At 44.2% G+C, this 24,651-nt stretch overlaps 1 long non-coding RNA gene across 1 annotated transcript in view; it reads right to left on the reverse strand.

The window, feature by feature from the left end:
• Positions 1 to 1,757: 1,757 nt before the first annotated feature.
• LOC140422737 (uncharacterized) overlaps positions 1,758 to 24,651 on the reverse strand; it is a 246,527-nt gene continuing 223,633 nt past the window's right edge. The window contains exon 5 of the long non-coding RNA XR_011947570.1: positions 1,758 to 2,646. This is a non-coding gene — a long non-coding RNA (uncharacterized lncRNA). The remainder of the gene's footprint in view (positions 2,647 to 24,651) is intronic.

The raw sequence follows: 24,651 nt of genomic DNA on the forward strand, positions 1-24,651 counted from the left end.
CAGGATGTTGCCTGGTATGGAGGGTATTAGCTACGAGGAGAGATTGAATAAACTGGGATTGTTCTCCCTAGAGAGACGGAGGCTGAGGGGCGACCTGATAGAAGTTTATAAAATTATTAGGGGTATAGATAGGGTGAACAGTTGAAGGCTTTTCCCCAGGGCGGAATTGAAAATTACAAAGGGGCACAAGTTCAACGTGAGGGGGGGATAGGTTCAGTGGAGATGTGTGCGGTACGTTTTTTACACAGAGGGTGGTGGTGGCCTGAAATGCACTGCCAAGTGAGGCGGTTGAGGCAGATGCATTAGCAACCTTTAAAACTTTTCTGGATAGGCACATGAACAGATGGGGTGTAGAAGGATACAGGTAGTTGGTCCAGATAGGACACGTGATTGGCGCATGCATGGAGGGCCGAAGGGCCTGTTCCTGTGCTGTATTGTTCTTTATTCTTTGTTCAGAGCAGGTTTTAATGGACAGAAGCTGGAGATCTGTTACGTGCAGAGTGGTCATGTTAATGAGGTAAGTGAGGTACCAGCAGACTCAACGCAGAAGTGGGCAGCATGGTAGCACTGTTGCTTCACAGCACCAGGGTCCCAGGTTCGATTCCCCGCTGGGTCACTATCTGTGCGGAGTATTCACGTTCTCCCCGTGTCTGTGTGGGTTTCCTCCGGGTGCTCCGGTTTCCTCCCACAGTCCAAAGACGTGCAGTTTAGGTGAATTGGCCATGCTAAATTGCCCTTAGTGTCCAAAAAGTTTAGGAGGGGTTATTGGGTTACGGGGATAGAGTGGAAGTGAGAGCTTAAGTGGGTCGGTGCAGACTCGATGGGCCGAATTGTCTCCTTCTGCACTGTATGTTCTATGCTCTATGGTGCAAATGGTTGAGCAATATGGTCATGTTTCAGCTTAAAGCTGCAGAAAATCCATTGTTTCCTCGGTAATAAATGGAGCAACTCTTATGCTGCGGTTATGGAAAAAATCCCAGGAATGTGGCACGGTGGCACAGTGGTGAGCACTACTGCCTCACAGTGCCAGGGACTCAGGTTCAATTCCGGCCTCGGGTGACTGTCTGTGTGGAGTTTGCACTTTCTCCCCGTGTCTGCGTGGGTTTCCTCCGGGTACTCCAGTTTCCTCCCATAGGCCAAAGATGTGCAGATTAGGTGGACTGGCCACGCTAAATTGCCCCTTAGTTTCCAGGATGTGTTCCGGAGATAGGGTGGGGTGGATGGAGAGCGACCTGGATAGAGTGCTCTTTCGGAGTGTCGGTTCAGACTCGATGGGCTGAATGGCCTCCTTCTGCACTGTAGGGATTTTATGAATGTTAGAAGCCTTTTGTCTCAGAAATTCTTTTTATTTTTAGTCAGCTTCACAGGAATGAATATTAATGCAGCACTGCATCAGGATTGGCAAATGCTCATTCGGCTGATGCTAATCATTTGGACTCACTGTCATTCAAGTAACAAACCCCTTCTCAGCTGTGTCAGGAAAAGAAGTTCTATTTTTGACACAATTTTCAAGCTGCAAATTCAACCAGAATTGCGTTGGCGGAGGAAAAACTCACTTTAACAAGGGCTGCTGAAAAGCAGAATAAAACATACGGTGCTATCAAGAAGCAACACGTGATTATCTTGGTGATGTAGCATCTGTTTTGTTATGCTCTTGACGTAGCATAAACTGCTCCCTAGATGTGCACTCTGACAAAGGAATGTTCAGACTTGGAGATAGGTTTAACACATTTATTAAACTGTTAACGATTCTCCTACTTAGATTCGACTCGCCTGTTAATCCTGCTATAGCTACTCAGACTAACTAACCAGTCTGCTACAATCCACATGTGGGTATGATGTGTTTCAAACGAACCCTGTCTGTACTCACTAAGTGTCTCCACTGGAAAGAGAAAGATCATGTGTGCTGTGTCCTTATATATGGGTTGGTCTAATGCCCCCCTGTGGTAGTGACACCTCTGTGTGTGTCGTGACTGCCCATTGGTCGTGTCCTATCTTACTGGCCGATTGGTTGAATGTCTGTATGTCATGATGTCTCTGGTGCTCCCTCTGGTGTCTATCTAGGTGTAGTGTGTTCTCATTAACCCCTTGTGTATTTACCGTGATGCACATCACCACATCCCCCCTTTTTTCATGTTACATATTTTCTGTACAGTGTTAAAGAAAATGGAACAAAATAGGTAGATAAGTGATGACATGTACAAATCATGATTAGTGATGATTACACAATAAGTCCAAATCATATGTACAAGTCCAAAGTTCAGTACTTAATATGGACGTATGGCTTTCCTGTTTGGTTGGTGAGTTGGTGATGTTGATAGTGGCATTGCTTTGTAAACACCGTCAGTGTCCCTGTGCTTACGGAACCAAGAATTGGTCAAATCACTTCATTATCTGAGGTGGATTCTTTCTTTCTTTCGATGCTTGTGATGGTAATTCTTGATGGCATCTGTCCTGAAAGCCAGGTTGCCTGTTGGTAGTGCAGCAAACGTGAATTGGTAAGATGCATCGTCCTGCCATGACATGTCATTGTACTGAGCTGAGCAGTAGCAGTGTCCCGTATTTGTAGAGTTGTACCATGTCATACCAGCCGTAGTTCCATTGGTGTTGTTTTTGTCATGCTTGTTGCCGACGTTGTTGCCCACTCTACAGGTGTGGTAGAGCTGAAATGGAAAAGTATTTTTTTAAACAAAACAATGTTCATTCTATGAACTCAAGTTAGCAGTTTTAAGACATACAGTGAACATCTTCAAATACAACCCCTAAAGAATACAACACTAAGTAATCATTTAAGCTTTCCTTTTAACATCCACAAGACTTAAAACACCTTTTACCAGAAGCACATCAGGTTAAAGTTGCTACTGTTATTAGTTTTAAATCACCAGGATTGATTTCCAGTCTTTAGATTACAGGGAGAGATTCATACACGTTCTGGCTGTGACTACAGCTATCCAGCTCTGAAAACGAAACTAAAGCACACCCTGCAGCCTGCTCAAAACCGAAAGTAAAAAGCTGACAGACAGCCCAGCTCCACCCACTCTTTGACATCACTGCAGTAGTAAACACCCATTTCTTAAAGGTACTCTCACTACAGATATTTATATACATACCCATTTATAAACACCCATTTCTTAAAGGTACTCTCACATGACACCTCCCCCCCAGAAAAAAAAACCCATCAACTTCAAGATGGTTTCATTTTTCACCTTTTCACTATCCTTTAAGAAATGCACACAGTAAATATACTTTTTCGTTTCAGAAAACAACACACGCAAACAGGTATAATAATATTGTCCATTTTTTCCCCATTTTTCTTCCTCCAACTGAAATCCTTCTCGATTGACAGTCTCTTTGAACAAGAAGGTCTCTGCACAATCCGTCCATTTCTCTATGCCTCGGCATTTCTCTTTAAAGTCAGATACTTTAGTTCAATCTGATCACAGAGTCCCTTGTAATTCTCCAACACAGGAGCATTGGTTATCACAGCTTTCAGGCAGTCAAATGCCTGTTGAAAGTCCACTGTCCATGGAAATTTTCAACGTTTCTTCAGCAAGTCCATCAGTGGAGCAATCACGCCACAAAATTTTGCACAAATGTTCGATCAAATCCACGGATGCCAAGAACTCGCATTATTTCCCTTCATCTCAAGGGTATTGAAAACTCCTCAATAACTGTTGGTTTCACATCCCGTGTGACCATTCAACCCTGTCCGATTGTATGGCCAAGGAAAGTGACTTGGGCTTTTCCAAATTCACTTTTGACTAGGTTTACCACCAAACCCGTCTCCTGAAGTCGATCGAATAACTCCATCAGATGTTTTAAATGTTCTTTCCATGTCTGGCTGAAAATTAGCAGATTGTCGATGTATACCGCACAATTGGGTAATCCTGAAATTACTTTGTTAGTCAATCGCTGAAATGTGGCTGGGGCGTTTTTCATGCCAAAGGCATAACTTTGAATTGGTATGTACTATCCGGAGTCACAAAAGCTGAAATCTCCTTCGCCCTTTCGGATAAATGTACCTGCCAGTAAGAACATAAGAACTAGGAGCAGGAGTAGGCCATCTGGCCAATCGAGCCTGCTCCGCCATTCAATGAGATCATGGCTGATCTTTTGTGGACTCAGCTCCACCTTCCGGCCCGAACACCATAGCCCTTAATCCCTTTATTCTTCAAAAAACTAACTATCTTTATCTTAAAAACATTTAATGAAGGAGCCTCAACTGCTTCGCTAGGCAAGGAATTCCATAGATTCACAACCCTTTGGGTGAAGAAGTTCATCCTAAACTCAGTCCTAAATCTACTTCCCCTTATTTCATGGCTATGCCCCCTAGTTCTGGTTTCACCCGCCAGTGAAAACAACCTGCCCGCATCTATCCTATCTATTCCCTTCATTATTTTATATGTTTCTATAAGATACCCCCTCATCCTTCTAAATTCCAACGAGTACAGTTCTTGTAATCCAACCCCTTCAGCTCTGGGATTAACCTAGTGAATCTCCTCTGCACACCCTCTAATGCCAGTACGTCCTTTCTCAGGTAAGGAGACCAAAACTGAACACAATACTCCAGGTGTGGCCTCACTAACACCTTATACAATTGCAGCATAACCTCCCGAGTATTAAACTCCATCCCTCTAGCAATGAAGGACAAAATTCCATTTGCCTTCTTAATCACCTGTTGCACCTGTAAACCAACTTTTTGCGACTCATGCACTAGCACACCCAGGTCTCTCTTCACAGCAGCATTTTTTAATATTTTATCATTTAAATAATAATCCCTTTTGCTGTTATTCCTACCAAAATGGATAACCTCACATTTGTCAACATTGTATTCCATCTGCCAGACCCTAGCCCATTCACTTAACCTATCCAAATCCCTCTGCCGACTTCCAGTATCCTCTGCACTTTTTGCTTTACCACTCATCTTAGTGTCGTCTGCAAACTTGGACATATTGCCATTGGTCCCCAACTCCAAATCATCTATGTAAATTGTGAACAATTGTGGGCCCAACACTGATCCCTGAGGGACACCACTGGCTTCTGGTTGCCAACCAGAGAAACACCCATTAATCCCCACTCTTTGCTTTCTATTAATTAACCAATCCTCTATCCATGCTACTACTTTACCCTTAATGCCATGCATCTTTATCTTATGCAGCAACCTTTTGTGTGGCACCTTGTCAAAGGCTTTCAGGAAATCCAGATATACCACATCCATTGGCTCCCTGTTATCTACTGCACTGGTAATGTCCTCAAACAATTCCACTAAATTAGTTAGGCATGACCTGCCCTTTTATGAACACATGCTGCGTCTGCCCAATGGGACAATTTCCATCCAGATGCCTTGCTATTTCTTCCTTGATGATAGATTTCAGCATCTTCCCCACTCCCGAAGTTAAGCTCACTGGCCTATAATTATCCTCTTTCTGCCTACCTCCTGTTTTAAACAGTGGTGTCACATTTGCTAATCCGCCAGGACCACCCCAGAGTCTAGTGAATTTTGGTTAATTATCACTAGTGCATCTCTTTTAGCACTCTGGGATGCATTCCATCTGGGCCTGGAGACTTGTCTACCTTTAGCCCCATTAGCTTGCCCATCACTACCTCCTTAGTGATAACAATCATCTCAAGGTCCTCACCTGTCATAGCCTCATTTCCATCAGTCACTGGCATGTTATTTGTGTCTTCCACTGTGAAGACCGACCCAAAAAACCTGTTCAGTTCCTCAGCCATTTCCTCATCTCCCATTATTAAATCTCCCTTCTCATCCTCTGAAGGACCAATATTTACCTTAGCCACTCTTTATTGTTTTCTATATTTGTAGAAACTTTTATTATCTGTTTTTATATTCTGAGCAAGTTTACTCTCATAATCTATCTTACTCTTCTTTATAGCTTTTTTAGTAGCTTTCCTAAAGATTGCCCCCCTAAAGATTTCCCAGTCCTCTAGTATCCTTCTAAGCTTTTTCCTTCAATTTGATACTCTCACTTATTTCCTTAGATATCCACGGTCGATTTTCCCTCTTTCTACTGTTCTTCCTTTTTGTTGGTATAAACCTATGCCGATCACTGTGAAAATCGCTTGGAAGGTTCTCCACTATTCCGCAATTGTTTCACATAAGATCTTTGCTCCCAGTCTACCTTAGCTAGTTCTTCTCTCATCCCATTGTAATCTCCTTTGTTTAAGTACAAAACACTAGTGTTTGATTTTACCTTCTCATCCTCCATCTGTATTTTAAATTCCACCATATTGTGATCGCTCCTTCCGAGAGGATCCCTAACTATGAGATCATTAATCAATCCTGTCTCATTACACAGGACCAGATCTAGGACCGCTTGTTCCCTCGTAGGTTGTATGACATACTGTTCCAGGAAACTATCATGGATACATTCTATAAACTCCTCCTCAAGGCTGCCTTGATCGACCTGGTTAAACCAATCAACATGTAGATTAAAATCCCCCATGATAACTGCTGTATCATTTCTACATGCATCAGTTATTTCTTTGTTTATTGCCTGCCTCACCATAATGTTACTATTTGGTGGCCTATAGACTACTCCTATCAGTGACTTTTTCGCCGTACTATTCCTGATTTCCACCCAAATGGATTCAACCTTATCCTCCATAGCACCGATGTCATCCCTTGCTATTGCCCGGATGTCATCCTTAATTAACAGAGCTACACCACCGCCCATACCATTCACTCTGTCCTTCCGAGGTTTGATACCCTCGGACATTTAACTCCCAATCGTGACCATCCTTTAACAATGTTTCAGTATGGCCACTAAATCATAGTCATTCACAATGATTTGCGCCATCAACTCATTTACCTTATTCCGAATATTACGAGCATTCAGGTAAAGTACACTTAAGCTGGCTTTTATACCTCTGTTTTGAATCTTAACACCTCGATCAGTAACCTCTCCTAAGTTATATTTCCTCTTAACTTTTCTCCTAATTTTCCTTGTCGTTCAACCCAAATTTTCATGTAACAACCTGTAAGCATCGCTTACCATTTATGTTTTTACTTCCCATTTTATTCCTTTAAGTATGACTGGGTCTGTTCACTGAGGCCCCCTCAGTTACTGTACCTTGTACTTTCGCTCTTCTTGATTTTTAACTATGGCTTCTCCGCCTTACACTTTCCCCCTTACTGCCTTTTGTTTCTGTCCCTATTTTACTGCCTTCCGACTTCCTGCCTCGGTGCCCATCCCCTTGCCACATTAGTTTAAACCCTCCCGAAAAGCTCTAGCAAAAGAAAACCCTAGGACATCGGTTCCAGTCCTGCCCAGGTGCACACCGTCCGGTTTGTACTGATCCCACCTCCCCGAGAACCAGTTCCAACGCCCCAGGAATTTGAATCCCTCCCTCTTGCACCATCTCTCGAGCCACACACTCATCCTATCTATCCTGACATTCCTACTCTGTCCAGCTCGTGGCACTGGTAGCAATCCTGAGATTACTACCTTTGAGGTCCTACTTTTTAGTTTAACTCCTAACTCCCTGAATTCAACTTGTCGGACCTCGTCCCGTTTTTTACCTATATCGTTGGTGCCTATGTGCACCATGACAGCTGGCTGTTCACCCTCCCCCCCCCAGAATGTCCTGCAGCCGCTCCGAAACATCCTTAACCCTTGCACCAGGGAGGCAACATACCATCCTGGAGTCTCGATTGCGTCCGCAGAACTGCCTCATTCCCCTTATGATTGAGTCCCCTATCATTATAGCCCTGCCATTCTTCTTCCTACTCTGCTGCGCAGCAGAGCCAGGCATGGTGCCATGAACCTGGCTGCTGCTGCCTTCCCCTGGTGAACCATCTCCCCCAACAGTATCCAAAGCAGTACATCTGTTTTGCAGGGAGATCATCGCAGGGGACACCTGCACTGCCTTCCTACTCTTGCTCTGTCTTTTGGTCACCCATTTTCTATCTCCCTCAGTAACTTTCACCTGCAGCGTGACCAACTCGCTAAATGTGTTATCCACTACGTCCTCAGCATCGCGGATGCTCCAAAGTGAATCCATCCGCAGCTCCAGAGCCGTCAAGCGGTCTAACAGGAGCTGCAACTGGACACACTTCTTGCACGTGAAGGAGCCAGGGACAGTGGACGTGTCCCTGAGCTCCAACATCGCACAACCTTTAAGTAAATCCAGTTTGGAAATAAAAGCTGATTGTCCCACTTTCTCAATGAAATCTTCCAAAAGTGGGATAGGATAAGAGTCCGTTCTTTTAACTGCATTAACCTTTCTATAGTCCACACACAACCGTTGGGTACCATCTGGTTTTGGTACGATCACTATGGGTGAGCTCCATTGGCTGCAGCCCACTTCAATTATGCCATTTTTAAGCATACTCTCAATCTCTTTGTTAACCTGTGCCAATTTTCAAGGGTTAAGTTTGTATGGATGTTGTTTGATTGGAACAGCATTTCCCACATCTACATCAGGTATAGTCATTTTAGTACTTCCCAATTTATCTCTACAAACCTGCCCATGTGATATCAATAACTCTTTCAGGTCAGTCCTCTTTTCCTCTGGAAGGTAACTCAACAATTTATCCCAATTTTTAAGAACATCCTCATTTTCCAATTTAATTTGAGGTATGTCAAATTCCAAGTCATTTGGATATGGTTCGTCACTTTGAGTTAAAATAATTAAAATCTCCTCCTTTTTCTCTCCTTCCCTTTCAAAGTACCTTTTAAGCATATTCACATGACACACTCGGTGAGTCTTCCTTCTATCTGTTGTTTTTACCACTTAATTCACCTCACTTAATTTCCCTTCAATCTGATAAGGTCCACAAAACCTTGCTTCTAAAGGTTCACCTACCACTGGTAACAATACTAAAACATTATCTCCACTGGCAAAACTACAAACTTTGGATTTCTTGTCCGCTCCCCGTTTCATCACATTTTGTGCAACTTTTAAATGTTGTCTAGCCAATTCACCTACTCTATTTAATCGTTACCTAAAATTTGACACGTAATCCAATAATGTAATTTCCGATTTCTCACTCACCAATTTTTCCTTAATCAATTTAAGTGGTTCTCTTACCTCATGACCAAAAATTAGTTCAAAAGGACTAAATTTGGTTGACTCATTAGGTGCATCCCTAATTGAAAACAGCACAAATGGAATTCCTTTATCCCAATCCTCTGGATAATCTTGACAATAAGCCCTCAACATTGTCTTTAATGTCTGATGCCACCTTTCTAATGCTCCCTGCGATTCTGGATGGTACGCAGTTGATTTAAATTGTTTTATTCCTAAGCTATCCATAACTTCTTTGAATAACCTTGAGGTAAAATTCGATCCTTGATCCGATCGTATTTCTGTGGGTAGTCCATATCTAGTAAAGAATTTAAGTAACTCCTCCACAATCTTTTTAGCTGTAATATTACGTACTGGAATGGCATCTGGAAACCTAGTAGACACATCCATTATAGTCAAAAGATATTGATTCCCACTTTTTGTTTTAGGAAGCGGTCCTTCACAATCAATTCGGACCCTTGTAAAAGGTTCCTCAAATGCTGGAATTGGTGTTAAGGGTGCTGGTTTTATCACTGCTTGAGGTTTCCCTATCACTTGACATGTGTGACCTGATTGACAAAATTTAACTACATCTTTATGTGGTCCAGGCCAATAAAAATGTTTTTGGCTTTTAGCTTGAATTTTCCTAATTCCCAAATGACCACCCACAGGTACCTCATGTGCAACTCGCAACACCGCCTTTCTATACCCCACTGGCAATACTACTTGATGAACGTCTGCCCACTTTTCATCCGCCTGCATATGTAAAGGTCTCCATTTTCTCATCAAGACATCACTTTTACCGTAATTACACTCTGGTATACACTCAGATTCCTCTTCCGTGTATGTCTTCTGATACATCCGTTTTATTTCTCCATCTTTTTGTTGTAACTCCGCCAATTTTCCTGAACTAAAAATATCCGCCTCATCCTCCACCTGTTCTTGTTCTTTTTCAACCACCTGATCAAAAATCGTTTCTGACAATTGCACTTCAACGTCATCTTCACTCTTTGACTTCTCCTCTTGTCTTAACCTGTGACTTTGCGACCTTGTCACTACACAATCCGGCCAAATCCCAGGATATTCGTCCTTGAACAGTTCAGTTGTCTGATTTTCCATTGGCTTATCAAGCACAGTAGGCATCACTCCCACCTGCGATCCAGCTATATCATTACCCAAGATAAACTGTATTTCTGGACAAGATAGTTTATCTATTACTCCTACTATCACTTCACCACTCTTCACTGGACTTTCCAACCTTACCTTATTTAATTGAACACTAATCCTCTCACCCTGAATTCCACATATTACCACCTTTTCTGGCAACATTCTTCCCAAACTACATAACTCCTCATCTCTTACCATTAAGGATTGACTAGCTCCCGTTTCTCTTAAAATTGTGACTTCTTTACCTGCTCCTCCTGATACACATGAGTAAACTTTACCCACACAAGTAAATTCTTGAAAGAGATCTAGCACCTTCTTATCAATCACCTCTTGATCAAGCTGTACAATCTTTTGCACCTCCTTTGCTTCACTTGGGTTTTCCTTTCCCATTTTAACAAAGCCCACTTTCTTATCCTGTTTTACCACATCAGCCTTCCCAGTGCTTGTTTTCAACCACCAACACTGTGACTTTACATGGCCCAGTTTATTGCAGTGAAAACATTTGAAACTTTTCATTTCTATTCCATCTCCTGGATTTCTTTTTTAATCTGAGGTACACTCTCCTTATTATCTCCCATCAGATCACCTTTACCTTTACCACTTGAGTATTTCTCATGTCCCCAGTTTCTATCCCTCACAGGCTGAAACTGATGTCAGAAACCAAGCTTTGATTTATGAACTAATTCATAATCATCTGCCATTTCTGCTGCTAATCTGGCAGTTTTAACCCTCTGCTCTTCCACATGAATTCTCACTACATCAGGAATTGAATTTTTAAAATCCTCCAAAAGTATAATTTCTCTGAGAGCTTCATACGTTTGATCTATTTTCAAAGCCCGATCCACCTATCAAAATTACTCTGTTTGAGCCTTTCAAACTCCATGTATGTTTGACCAAATTCTTTCCTTAAATTTCTAAACCTTTGTCTGTAGGCTTCAGGCACTAGTTCATATGCAGCTAAGATGGATTTTTTCACCTCCTCATACGTCCCAGATACCTCCTCCGGTAGTGATGCAAACATTTCACTAGCCCTACCTACCAGCTTTGTTTGAATCAGTAATATCCACATGGCCTGTGGCCATATCATTTGTTTAGCCACCTTCTCAAATGAAATGAAAAAGGCTTCTACCTCCTTCTCGTCAGACCTTGGCAATGCTTGGACATATTTCAATAGATTCCCACCAAGCCTTTGACTATGACGCTCTTTCTCACTATCTTCATCACTATCCACCAACCGTACGTTTCCCTTTACGTCTGCCAATTTTAACTGACTGTCATGTTTCATGGCCAGTTTCTGAAGTTCAAGCTCTCTCTCTTTATCTTTTTCCATGATCTGTATCTCCCTTTATCTTTCTTTTTGTTCTGCTCGGGCTATTCTTTCTGTTTCCCTTTCTTCTCTCTCTTTTTCCTTTCTTTCTCTATCTCTCTCTCTTTCTTTTTCCTCTCTCTCTCTTTCTCTTTCTCTTTCTTTTTCCTCTCTCTCTCTATCGTATTCAAGCTGCTTTAATTCTTTCTCATGTTCCATTTGTTTAATTTCAACTGAACTAATGCTATTTCTAATGAGTGAAACTGTATCTCAGGCAACTTTAAATGCTTAGCCACCTCCATAATGACCTCATCTTTTCGCATTTTGTCAGGTAATGTTAACTGCAATGTTTTTGCCAAATCTAACAGTCTGCTTTTAGTCTCTGTCCGTAAGGAACTGCGAGTGACTGTCTCCACCCGCAAACACTTGTGATCCTCTGAAAGAGCCATTGTCCACAACACACTCCCTATTTAAACAAAAATGCCACACCTGAAAAGCACCCACAATATGCTCACCCCTTACTGCCTTTAAGTTCACACAGCCAATCCAATAGATAGACTTTTTATCTCCCTAGAGCTCCCAATTTGTTATGGGCAAGGGTTTAGATAACCCCAAAGTGTATCATGGAGTTCACCTGACCCACAACTTTAACCACAACCTGACCCACTTACCTTATTTAATTGAACACTAATCCTCTCACCCTGAATTCCACATATTACCACCTTTTCTGGCAACATTCTTCCCAAACTACATAACTCCTCATCTCTTACCATTAAGGATTGACTAGCTCCCGTATCTCTTAAAATTGTGACTTCTTTACCTGCTCCTCCTGATACACATGAGTAAACTTTACCCACACAAGTAAATTCTTGAAAGAGATCTGGCACCTTCTTATCAATCACCTCTTGATCAGGCTGTACAATCTTTTGCACCTCCTTCGCTTCACTTGGGCTTTCCTTTCCAACTTTAACAAACCCCACTTTCTTATCCTGTTTTACCACATCAGCCTTCCCAGTGCTTGTCTTCAACCACCAACACTGTGACTTTACATGGCCCAGTTTATTACAGTGAAAACATTTGAAACTTTTCATTTCTATTCCATCTCCTGGATTTATTTTTTAATCTGAGGTACACTCTCCTTATTATCTCCAATCCGATCACCTTTACCTTTACCACTTGAGTATTTCTCATGTCCCCAGTTTCTATCCCTCACAGGCTGAAACTGATGTCAGAAACCAAGCTTTGATTTATGAACTAATTCATACTCATCTGCCATTTCTGCTGCTAATCTGGCAGTTTTAACCCTCTGCTCTTCCGCATGAATTCTCACTACATCAGGAATTGAATTTTTAAACTCCTCCAAAAGTATAATTTCTCTGAGAGTTTCATACGTTTTCATACACTATTTTCAAAGCCCTATCCACCTATCAAAATTACTCTGTTTGATCCTTTCAAACTCCATGTATGTTTGACCAAATTCTTTCCTTAAATTTCTAAACCATTGTCTGTAGGCTTCAGGCACTAGTTCATAAGCACCTAAGATGGATATTTTTCACCTCCTCATACGTCCCAGATACCTCCTCCGGTAGTGATGCAAACATTTCACTAGCCCTACCTACCAGCTTTGTTTGAATCAGTAATATCCACATGGCCTGTGGCCATATCATTTGTTTAGCCACCTTCTCAAATGAAATGAAAAAGGCTTCTACCTCCTTCTCGTCAGACCTTGGCAATGCTTGGACATATTTCAATCGATTCCCACCAAGCCTTTGACTATGACGCTCTTTCTCACTATCCTCATCACTATCCACCAACCGTACGTTTCCCTTTACGTCTGCCAATTTTAACTGACTGTCATGTTTCATGGCCAGTTTCTGAAGATCAAGATCTCTCTCTTTATCTTTTTCCATGATCTGTATCTCCCTTTATCTTTCTTTTTGTTCTGCTCTGGCTATTCTGTCTGTTTTCCTTTCTTCTCTCTCTTTTTCCTTTTGTTTCTCTTTCTCTCTCTCTTTCTTTTTCCTCTCTCTCTCTATCGTATTCAAGCTGCTTTAATTCTTTCTCATGTTCCATTTGTTTAATTTGCAACTGAATTTTTGCTATTTCTAATGAGTCAAACTGTATCTCAGGCAACTTTAAATGCTTAGCACCTCCATAATGACCTCATCTTTTCACATTTTGTCAGGTAATGTTAATTGCAATGTTTTTGCCAAATCTAACAGTCTGCTTTTAGTCTCTGTCCATAAGGAACTGCGTGTGACTGTCTCCACCCGCCAAAACTTGTGAGCCTCTGAAAGAGCCATTGTCCACAACACACTCCCTATTTAAACAAAAATGCCACACCTGAAAAGCACCCACAATATGCTCACCCCTCACTGCCTTTTCGTTCACAAAGCCAATCCAATAGATAGACTTTTATCTCCCTCGAGCTCCCAATTTGTTATGGGCAAGGGTTTAGATAACCCCAAAGTTTATCATGGAGTTCACCTGACCCATAACATTTAATAGATTGTGGTACAGGTGGTCTACAGGTGTGGTACAGCAGAAATGGAAAAGTATATTTTAAAACAAAACAATGTTTATTCTATGAACTTTCTAAAACATACAGTGAACATCTTAGCAACCATTAATTCAAATACAACCCCCAAAGAATACAACACTAAGTAATCCTTTAAGCTTTCCTTTTGACATCCATAAGACTTAAAACACCTTTTACCAGAAGCACATCAGGTTAAAGTTAGTACTGTTATTAGTTTTAAATCATCAGGATTGATTTAAAGTATTTAGATTACAGAGAGAGATTCATACACCTTCTGGCTGTGACTACAGCTATCCAGCTCTGAAAATGAAACTAAAACACACCCTGCAGCCTGCTGAAAAACCAAAATAAAAAGCTGACATACAGCCCAGCTTCACCCACTCTCTGACATCACTGCAGTAATAAACAACCATTTCTTAAAGGTACTCTCACTACAGATATTTATATTCACACCCATTTATAAACACCCATTTCTTATAGGTACTCTCACATGACAGCATCTGTAAAAATTGGTAATCGTTAATGTGGACCTGCCGAATTTCCTTAGTTTCCTGAGGAAGTATAGGCGCTGTTGTGCTTTTTTGGTGGTAGCGTCAACGTGGGTGGACCAGGATAGATTTTTGGAGAATTTGAAAACTGCTAAACATCTCCACCTCGGCCCCGTGGATGCTGACAGAGGTGGTGTACAGTACTTTGCTTCCTGAAGTCAATGACCAGCTCTTTAGTTTTTCTGGCATTGAGGGTAGATTCTTGTCACTGCACCACTCCACTATATTCTCTATCTCCCTCCTGTATTCTGACTCGTCGTTATTCGAGATCTGGTCCACTATGGTTGTATCGTCAGCAAACTTGTAGATGGAGTTCGAACCAAATTTTGCTACGCTGTTGTGTGTGCACAGGGAGTAGAGTAGGGGGCTAAGTACGCAGCCTTGCGGGGCCCCGGTATCGAGGACTATTGTGGGGGAGGTGTTGTTGTTTATTCTTACTGATTGTCGTCTGTGGGTCAGAAAGTCGAGGATCCAGTGGCAGAGTGAGGAGCCAATTCCTAGGTTTTGGAACTTTGATATGATCTTGGCTGGGATTATGGCGTTGAAGGTGGAGCTGTAGTCAATAAATAGGAGTATGATGTAGGTGTCCTTGTTGTCGAGATGCTCTAGGGATGAGTGTAGGGCCAGCGAGATGGCGGCTGCTGTGTGCCAGTTGCGGCGGTATGCGAATTGCAGTGAATCAAGGCTTTCTGGGAGTATGGAGCTGATGTGCTTCTTGACCAACCTCTCGAAGCACCTCATTATGACTGAAGTCAGGGCCACCGGACGGTAGTCATTGAGGCACGTTGCCTGGTTTTTCTTTGGCACCGGTATGATGGTGGTCTTCTTGAAGCAGGTGGGGACCTCAGGGCGGAGTAGGGACAGGTTAAATACTGTGAAATTATTGTCACAATAATAAACATTATTATTAAATAGAGAACCAAAACTGCTCCCAGCACTCCAGATGTGGTCTCAACACTAAGGGCAATTTTGGACACTAAGGGCAATTTATCATGGCCAATCCACCTAACCTGCACATCTTTGGACTGTGGGAGGAAACTGGAGCCCCCGGAGGAAACCCTCGCACACACAGGGAGGATTTGCAGACTCCGCACAGACAGTGACCCAAGCCGGAATCGAACCTGGGACCCTGGAGCTGTGAAGCAATTGTGCTATCCACAATGCTACCGTGCTGCCCCAAAACAATTTGCCAACTTCTGGCCCACTTACTGACCAATATCTCTTTGCAAACTGTTTGCATCAACTCTCACAACTTGCCTTTCCCCCTATTTTTGTGTTGTCTGCAAACTTGGCTACAGTACATTTGCTTTCTTCCTCCAAGTCATGAATATAAATTGTAAACAGTTGTGATTGCTGTGGAACTCCACTGGTTACAGGTCTGCAAACGTAAAAGAACCGCTTATCCCCACTCGCTGTCACCTGCCCATTAGCCAATTCTCTTTGCAAGAAGAACTCGACTCTGCTTGAAGCATAATTATGTGTGTGCTTTGTGTGGGTGTTTGTGTGAGTGTTTGTGTGTGTCTGAGTGTCTTTCTGTGTGTGTGGAGCAGCACGGTAGCACAGTGAGTAGCACTGTTGCTTCACAGCTCCAGAGTCCCATGTTCAATTCCCGGCTGGGTCACTGTCTGTGCAGAGTCTGCATGTTTTCTCCATGTCTGCATGGGTTTCCTCCGGGTGCTCCGGTTTCCTCCCACTAGTCCCGAAAGATGTGCTGTTAGGTAATTTGGACATTCTGAATTCCCCTCTGTGTACCGGAATGTGGCGACTAGGGACTTTTCACAGTAACTTCATTGCAATTTTAATGAAAGCCTATTTGTGACAATAAAAGATTATTATTATGATTATTATATTAGGTAGGAACTGGTTTAAATTTGTTGCATTCATCTGGATAGCCAGAGAACCCTTTTGAAGAGGTACAGTACTCCTTTGGATATAGCTTTTGAGATACATTTGGGAGCGGTAAGGTACACCTCTGGAAAAGTAAGGTGCGTTTTGGGGTAGCTAAGGCACCATTTGGGAGTGGTAATCCTTTTTGGATTTTTAAAAGTATACATGATTGTGTGTAAAAAGTGCATAAACACATTGCAACTGTCAAAGAAAGGTTAAGCTGTCATTAAACTGTCAAATAGTTAACAAAGGATATTGGGTGAGTTGGTATGGAGATGTTAAGGGCAAAGACTGGCAGGCAGTGGGTTGGGGCATTGGTTGGCATGGAGTAAGAGGGACAATAAGGGGTGGGTGGGGGCATGGCTGGCATAGGGGAATGACGGTCCAAGGGAGTGGGTGAAGGCATGAGGTGGTATAAGTTGGCGTGGGTGGGGCATAGTCAGTGGACAAGGTGGTGCAAGGGTATTAGGGTTGAGGACTGCTTTTTAATTTGATCTTTTAAATAATGTAATAATCTTTATTGTCATAAGTAGGCTTACATTAACACTGCAATGAAGTTACTGTGATAATCCCCTAGTTGCCACATCCAGCGCCTGTCGGGTACACAAAGGGAGAATTCAGAATGTCCAATTCACCTAGCAAGCAATTCTTTCGGGACTTGTGAGAGGAAACTGGAGCACCTGGAGGAAACCCACACAGACACGGGGAGAATGTGCAGACTCCGCACAGACAGTGACCCAAACCGGGAATCGAACCTGGGACCCTGGCGCTGTAAAGTAACAATGCTACCCACTGTGCTACCGTGCCACCCATTCAACACAATGCCAGCGCATACAGACAGGGATTTCGCCCAGCCCCCTCTCTGCACCTGGCAGCCGCGCATTCATTACGAGGACTTAAAGCCCAATTTCTAATCCATCATGACTCCCTTTGCGATGCATTTCAGAACTGCAGGTGGCCAGTTTGAAAGGTTGGGTTCACTGTGCCATGAATTCTCCCATTTCTATGCATGTGGAATTTTTTGCCACAGAAAGAAGTTGAGGCCAAAACATTGCATGTTTTCAAGAAGCGGTTAAAAATAGTACTTAGAGGTCAGCAGTGCGACGCAGTGGTTAGCACAGCTGCCTCGCGGTGCCGAGGTCCCAGATTCGATCACAGCTCTGGGTCACTGTCTGTGTGGAGTTTGCACCTTTTCCCCGTATTTGCGTGGGTTTCGCCCCACAACCCAAAGATGTGCAGGATAGGTGGATTGGCCACGCTAAATTGCCCCTTAATTGGAAAAAATTAATTGAGTACTCTAAATTAGTAAAAAAAGAAATAGCACTTAGGACGAATGGGATCAAAGGATATGGGGGGAAAGTGGGATTAGGCTATTGAGTTGGATGATCAGTCATGATCGTAATGAATGGCGAAGCAGGCTCAAAGGGCCAAAAGGCCTCTTCTTGCCCTATTTTCTAAGTTTCTATACAACCCGGGAGCAGAAATCTGTGCATGTGTGTGTGTGTGTATTTATGTGTGAGTGAGTCCTTTGGTATAAAGAGGTGGTCGTTGAGTCTGCTTGAAATAATTTATTTTAGGTGATACATAGTCCCTCTTGGAATACAATTTGTTTATTCTATGTTTGATCAAATAAAGCTTAGTTTTTAATTCAGATATTTATGTGTGCTCTCATTATTTCCAATTCTACTGTCTGAACTGTTGAGTGATCTGTCAAAGCTGGAAGGTCATGTTCTACAAAGAGAACAAGCAAGTCCATGTTTCTACCTGAAGCCTGATTTATATATTGAAGGATACAAATAAACTATAGAGTTGAGTTGATTATGGTATTAACAATACTGCAATCAACTGTAATTTGAATTTATGCTTTTTTTTTTTAAACATGTAATAAATGGTAATGTGTGGACCAGCTGGTCTGATCACTGGGTGACATGGGGCGGGGTGGCCGCTTTATATGCAGGTCTAACGAGCTCCAGCTGGGTGGCCTCTGCCCCCTATCTGGGAGGTTCATACTCCATGACTCCCATGGGGAGATTGACATTGGTTTCCCTGTGGTCCTCGTGGGGGTTATGACAGACCAAACCTCTGGTGTGCACTGTCTAAAAGCAATGGTGTACGAGCCCATATACACTGACTGAATCTCAGTTATAAAGGCAGTTAAGAGCACAGTGTTATTATTTCGAACTCCAAAGCTAACGTGTCTCTCCAGAAAGAAGGATTATCTTTCCTGGCATTCGTGAATTTCTTCCCAAAGTTACTGGTGCCACACAAGGTTGTTAAGTCTTTAACAATAGGGGACATGGAATTGCAATTGTTTTGCAACACGGAAGCAAGCCATTCAGCCCAACTGGTCTACTAGTGTTAATGCTCCAGACCAGCCTCCCCCCATTCCTCTTCATAGAATCATAGAATCCCTATAGTGCAGAAGGAGACAGTTCGGCCCATCAATACTACACCAACTAGCTGAAACAGCATCCTACTAGGCCCACTCCCCTACCATATCCCTATAACCCTACCTAACCTTTGGACATGCATGGGCAATTTAGAATGGCAAATCCAGCTAACCTGCACATCTTTGGACAGTGGAGAGGAAAGCGGAGCACCCGGAGGAAACCCACACAGACAGAGGGAGAACGTACATACTCAACACAGACAATCACCCAACACCGGAATTGAACCCAGATCCCTGGCGCTATTATGCACCAGTGTTAACCATTGTGCCATCGTGCTGTCCCAAAATCATCCAACCCTATCAACTAAATGTTCTGCATGACTTGGATAGCTTTAAGCAACGAAAGTCGTCATTCTCCTAGATGACTATAGGCTGCTTTCCCCTTTGAGGGAGAGAGCTGGCTGGTGGTGATTTAACCTGAGGATCATACCTGAGGGCAGTATGACGGAGCCCAACAGGTGCTTGGCGAGGAAGAAAGAAGTGCCCCACGGAACAAGCCCACCCGGGACAGGCCAAAAATGGACGACCGCTCGGCCCATCGGGGCCCGGATAATCGCCGGGGGGGGCTGCTGCCAACGGCCCCGACTGCCGTGGCGGGAATCCCGGCGCTGCCTGAAAAACGGCACAGGAGAATGCGGCAGCTGGCGTCGGGGCGGGATTCGCGCCTCCCCCCGGGGATTCTCTGACCCGGCAGGGGGATCGGAGAATCCCGCCCCTAGTTCTAGACTCGTTAAATTTATTATTGTATAACAAACTGTGGGTTGGAAACTAATGCTAAAAACTGGAACAATCACAAACACAACTAACCACGACAACTTCTTCCACAGACTCCCCCGAGGTTGCAGTGTCACATGGTACAACTTGCCTGCCATCTAGTGGCCGGGGGTCAAACATATTCACATGTACAATTGCTTAAGCATATCAGTACAACATTGGGCTTCCTCACATTATTGTAAAATTCAGCTTATCAAGAGCACTTTTGACATCCCTGGTCAAGATATCACACGAGAATAGTGCAATGACAACTTGTGAATGCTTTTGTGCCTATCAGTTACGTTCTTTAGAAGGATGCATTTTTGGCCAATTAATATAATTAATGCAGCTCAAGCAAAAAAAAACATAGGCGGGATTCTCCCAAATCGGCACGTTGGCCCGATGTCACCGTAAGAAACGGCGCGAACCACTCCGGCATGGGGCCGACCGGAAGTTGCGGAATTCTCCGCACTTCCGGGGGCTAGGCCGGCGCCGGAGGGCTTGGCGCCTCGGCAGCCGGTGCCGAAGGGATTGTGCGAGTTAGCGCATGCGCAGAACCGCCAGCGGGGTTCAGCGCATGCACAGATCGGCCAACGTATTCTGCCGCATGAGCAGATCCGCGGGCGGGCCTGTGCCGTGGGGGCACTCTTTCCCTCCGCACCGGCTGCTGTAGACCTCCGCCACGGCGTGCGGAGACGAACCCCCCAGCGCATGAGCTGGGATGACGCCAGCACACGCTGGCGCTCCCGCGCATGCGCCAATTTGCGCCGGCCGGCGGAGGCCCTTCGCCGACGGTTGCCACGCGCCAAGCCCTTTGACGCCGGCTAGCGCGGCGCCAACCCCGCTGGCAACGGCCTAGCCCCGGAAGGTGTGGAGGATACTGCACCTTCCGGACAGCCCGCCGCCGCTTTGGTTCACATCACTCCTCGACGCCAGGACCGCCTGCCTCGCTGGGTTCGGGGAGAATCCCGCCCAACATGTCTGCCTAAGAGCTGCCAATAGTGTGGCTGCATAAGGGGCAGAATAACTGGGAATGCTAAATCATTTTGCAAGCTTACCTTTAATAGTGAGGGATACTTTAGCAAATGAATGTATATGCCAAAAATATGTTTCAACAAGGAAAGTAGTTAACCTCCTCATTTAGCCTTTATGACTATATTAACCTTTGCTCTTGTCTTAAGAGTACTGTAGAGGTTATCAATAAAATAGCATGAGGAATGCCGTATCTCAGTTTCTGAACGAAGAATGTTCTGATCAGCACCCACTTCATAGGGTGTTAAGGTTCATTGGATTATAAGTCACAGGGCTCTATTCACAGAATCCACAGATTTATCTTTGTTAACATATGGCAGTTGGCCATTTTCAACTACCAATCAGATTTCTGGTTACATAACTGTGCTGAAAAATACTGATATTCACAAGGCAGAGGTTACAAAGGCAGCAGGTATTTAGCAGATTTTGCTAAGGTTGTGTAACAAGGGTACTGTTGTTTTTCAAAACTAACATGACAAATTAAATGGGAACAAGATTTGGCATGGATGCCAAAATCGTGTTCGGCGATCAGCCGGAGAATCTATTTTTACGCCGGATACTCGAGGAGTATGCCACACGCTGTTGGGACGGCCTCAGGATGTCACCTGAGGCCCTCACCCGAAGCTCCGCCCCCAATGGGCCGAGTCCCCGACGGCATCGCTCGCGTATCCTCTTACTTTTCAGGACCTTGCGTGGCAGCTGCGGACTGTGGGGGTGGGGGGGGGGGGGGGGGGGGGGGGGGGGTGGGGGGGGGGGGTTGGGGGGGGGGGGGGCGGGGGGAAGCCATTCTGCTGGCAGTGGGGCTTCCGCGGGGCTAGGGGTCTGGGAATGGTGGGCATGCGTGGTGAGGGGGGGTTACAAGGGGGCAGCTTTCAGCATGTTGTATGGCGCGGCCGTCGCAGGCTGCCACCGTGCGCATGTGGCTGACCCGGCAGTTCTGTGTCCATATCGGCAGCTAAAGCCGGGGGCTTTACGTGGCGCGGCTGCTAGCCCCCCACCGAACGGAGCATTGGAGCGGGGGCGGTGCCGACCTTTTTATCGTAAGACCACACATGCCCTGCGGACATAGCCGCAGAATCGGAGAATCCAGCCCAATATTCCACCACCCCTCTCACACTCCTCCATTTAAATACGTTTCAAATGTTCTTAAATTGCTTTTATGATCCGTCCCCACGACTTCTGTTTCTGTCAGCCCGGTGAAGCTACAACACAGGACTACCTGTGTGCCAAACAGCATAAACAGCAAGTAGCAGACAGAGCTAAGCGATTCCACAACTAACGCATCAGATCTAAGTTCTGCAGTCCTGCCACATCCAGCTGAGAATGGACAATTAAACAACTCACTGGAGGAGGAGGTTCCACAAATATCCCCAACCTCAATGATGGAGGAGTTCAGCACGTATGTGCAAAAGACAAGGCTGAGGCATTCGCAACAATCTTTAGCCAGGAGAGCCGAGTGGTTGATCCATCACAGATGTCAGTCTTCAGGCAATATGATTCACTGCACGTGATATCAAGAAATGGCTGAAGGTACTGGACACTGCAAAGACTATGGCCCCTGATAATATTCTGGCAATAGTGCTGAAGACCTGTGCTCCAGAACGTGCCGCACCCTAGCCACGCTGTTCCAGAACAGCTACAACACTGGCATCTGCCCTGCAATGTGGAAAATTGCTCAGGTGTGTCCTGTACAGAAGAAACAGGGCAAATCCAACCCAGCCAGTTACCACCCTATCAGTCTACTCTCCAACATCTGCAAAGTGATGGAAGGAGTCATTGACAGTGCTATCAAGTGGTACTTACTCAGCAATAACCTGCTCACGGATGCTCAGTTTGGGTTCCGTTAGGACCACTTAGCGCCTGACATCATTACAGCCTTGGTTCACACATAGACAAAAGAGCTGAAGGCCATAGGTGAGGTGAGAGTGACTGTTGAGTTGAGGAACCACAAAGGCAAAAAAACCATAATGGGAGTTATGTACAGGCCTCCGAACAGCATTCAGGACCAGGGGCACAAAATGCACCACAAAATAGAAAGTGCATGTCAGAAAGGCAAGTGATCATGGGGGACTTCAATATGTAGGTGGACTGGGTAGATAATGCTGCCAGTGGACCCAAGGAAAGGGAATTCATTGAATGTTTACAGGAGGGCTTTTTGGAACAGCTTGTGATGGAGCCCACGAGGGAACAGGCCATTCTGGACTTAGTGTTATGTAATGAGCCAGACTTGATTAAAGATCTTAAAGTAAGGGAACACTTAGGAGGCAGTGATCATAATATGGTAGAATTCAATCTCCAATTTGAAAGGAAGAAGGTAGAATCAGATGTAAAGGTGTTGCAGTTAAATAAAGGTAACTACAGGGGCATGAGGGAGGAACTGACAAGAAAATCCCCTAGTGGGAAAGACAGTAGAACAGCAATGACAGGTGTTTCTGGGAGTAATTGAGGACACAGTACAGAGGTTCACCCCAAAGAAAAGAAAGGTTATCAGAGGGGGGATTAAGCAGCCATGGCTGACAAAGGAAGTTAGGGAATGCATCAAAGGAAAAGAGAAAGCCTATAATGTGGCAAAGAGTAGTGGGAAGTCAGAAGATTGGGAAGGTTACAAAAACAAACAGAGGACAACAAAGAGAGAAATAAGGAAAGAGAGGATCAATTATGAAGGTAAGCTAGCCAGTAACATTAGGAATGATTGTAAAAGTTTCTTTAAACACATTAAAAACAAACGGGAGGCAAAGGTAGACATTGGGCCGCTCCAAAATGACGCTGGTAATCTAGTGATGGGAGACAAGGAAATAGCTGAGGAACTAAATAAGTATTTTGCGTCAGTCTTCACAGTAGAAGACATGAGTAATATCCCAACAATTCAGGAGAGTCAGGGGGCAGAGTTGAATATGGTAGCCATCACAAAGGAGAAAGTGCTATAGAAACTAAGAGGTCTAAAAATTGATAAATCTCCGGGCCCAGATGGGCTACATCCTAGAGTTCTAAAGGAGATAGCTGAAGAAATAGTGGCGGCGTTAGTTATGATCTTTCAAAAGTTACTGGAGTCAGGGAAAATCCCAGAGGATTGGAAAATCGCTGTTGTAACCCCCCTGTTCAAGAAGGGAACAAGGATAAAGATGGAAAATTATAGGCCAATTAGCCTAACCTCGGTTGTTGGCAAGATTCTAGAATCCATTGTTAAGGATGAGATTTCTAAATTCTTGGAAGTGCAGGGTCAGATTAGGACAAGTCAGCATGGATTTAGTAAGGGGAGGTCGTGCCTGACAAACCTGTTAGAGTTCTTTGAAGAGATAACAAATAGGTTAGACCAAGGAGAGCCAATGGATGTTATCTATCTTGACTTCCAAAAGGCCTTTGATAAGGTCCTCACAGGAGACTGCTGAGTAAAATAAGGGCCCATGGTATTCGAGGCAAGGTACTAACATGGATTGATGATTGGCTGTTAGGCAGAAGGCAGAGAGTTGGGATAAAAGGTTCTTTTTCGGAATGGCAACCGGTGACGAGTGATGTCCCGCAGGGTTTAGCGTTGGGGCCACAGCTGTTCTCTTTATATATTAACGATCTAGATGACGGGACTGGGGGCATTCTGGCTAAGTTTGCCGATGACACAAAGATAGGTGGAGGGGCAGGTAGTATGGAGGAGGTGGCGAGGCTGCAGAAAGATTTAGACAGTTCAGGAGAATGGTTCAAGAAATGGCTGATAAAATTCAAAGTGGGCAAGTGCGAGGTCTTGCACTTTGGAAAAAAGAATAGAGGCATGGACTATTTACTAAACGGTGACAAAATTCATAATGCTGAAGTGCAAAGGGGCTTGGGAGTCCTAGTCCAGGATTCTCTAAAGGTAAACTTGCAGGTTGAGTCCGTAATTAAGAAAGCAAATGCAATGTTGTCATTTATCTCAAGAGGCTTGGAATATAAAAGCAGGGATGGACTTCTG

Source organism: Scyliorhinus torazame, chromosome 5 (assembly GCF_047496885.1).
Source record: "Scyliorhinus torazame isolate Kashiwa2021f chromosome 5, sScyTor2.1, whole genome shotgun sequence".
Classification (NCBI taxonomy): Eukaryota; Metazoa; Chordata; class Chondrichthyes; order Carcharhiniformes; family Scyliorhinidae; genus Scyliorhinus; species Scyliorhinus torazame.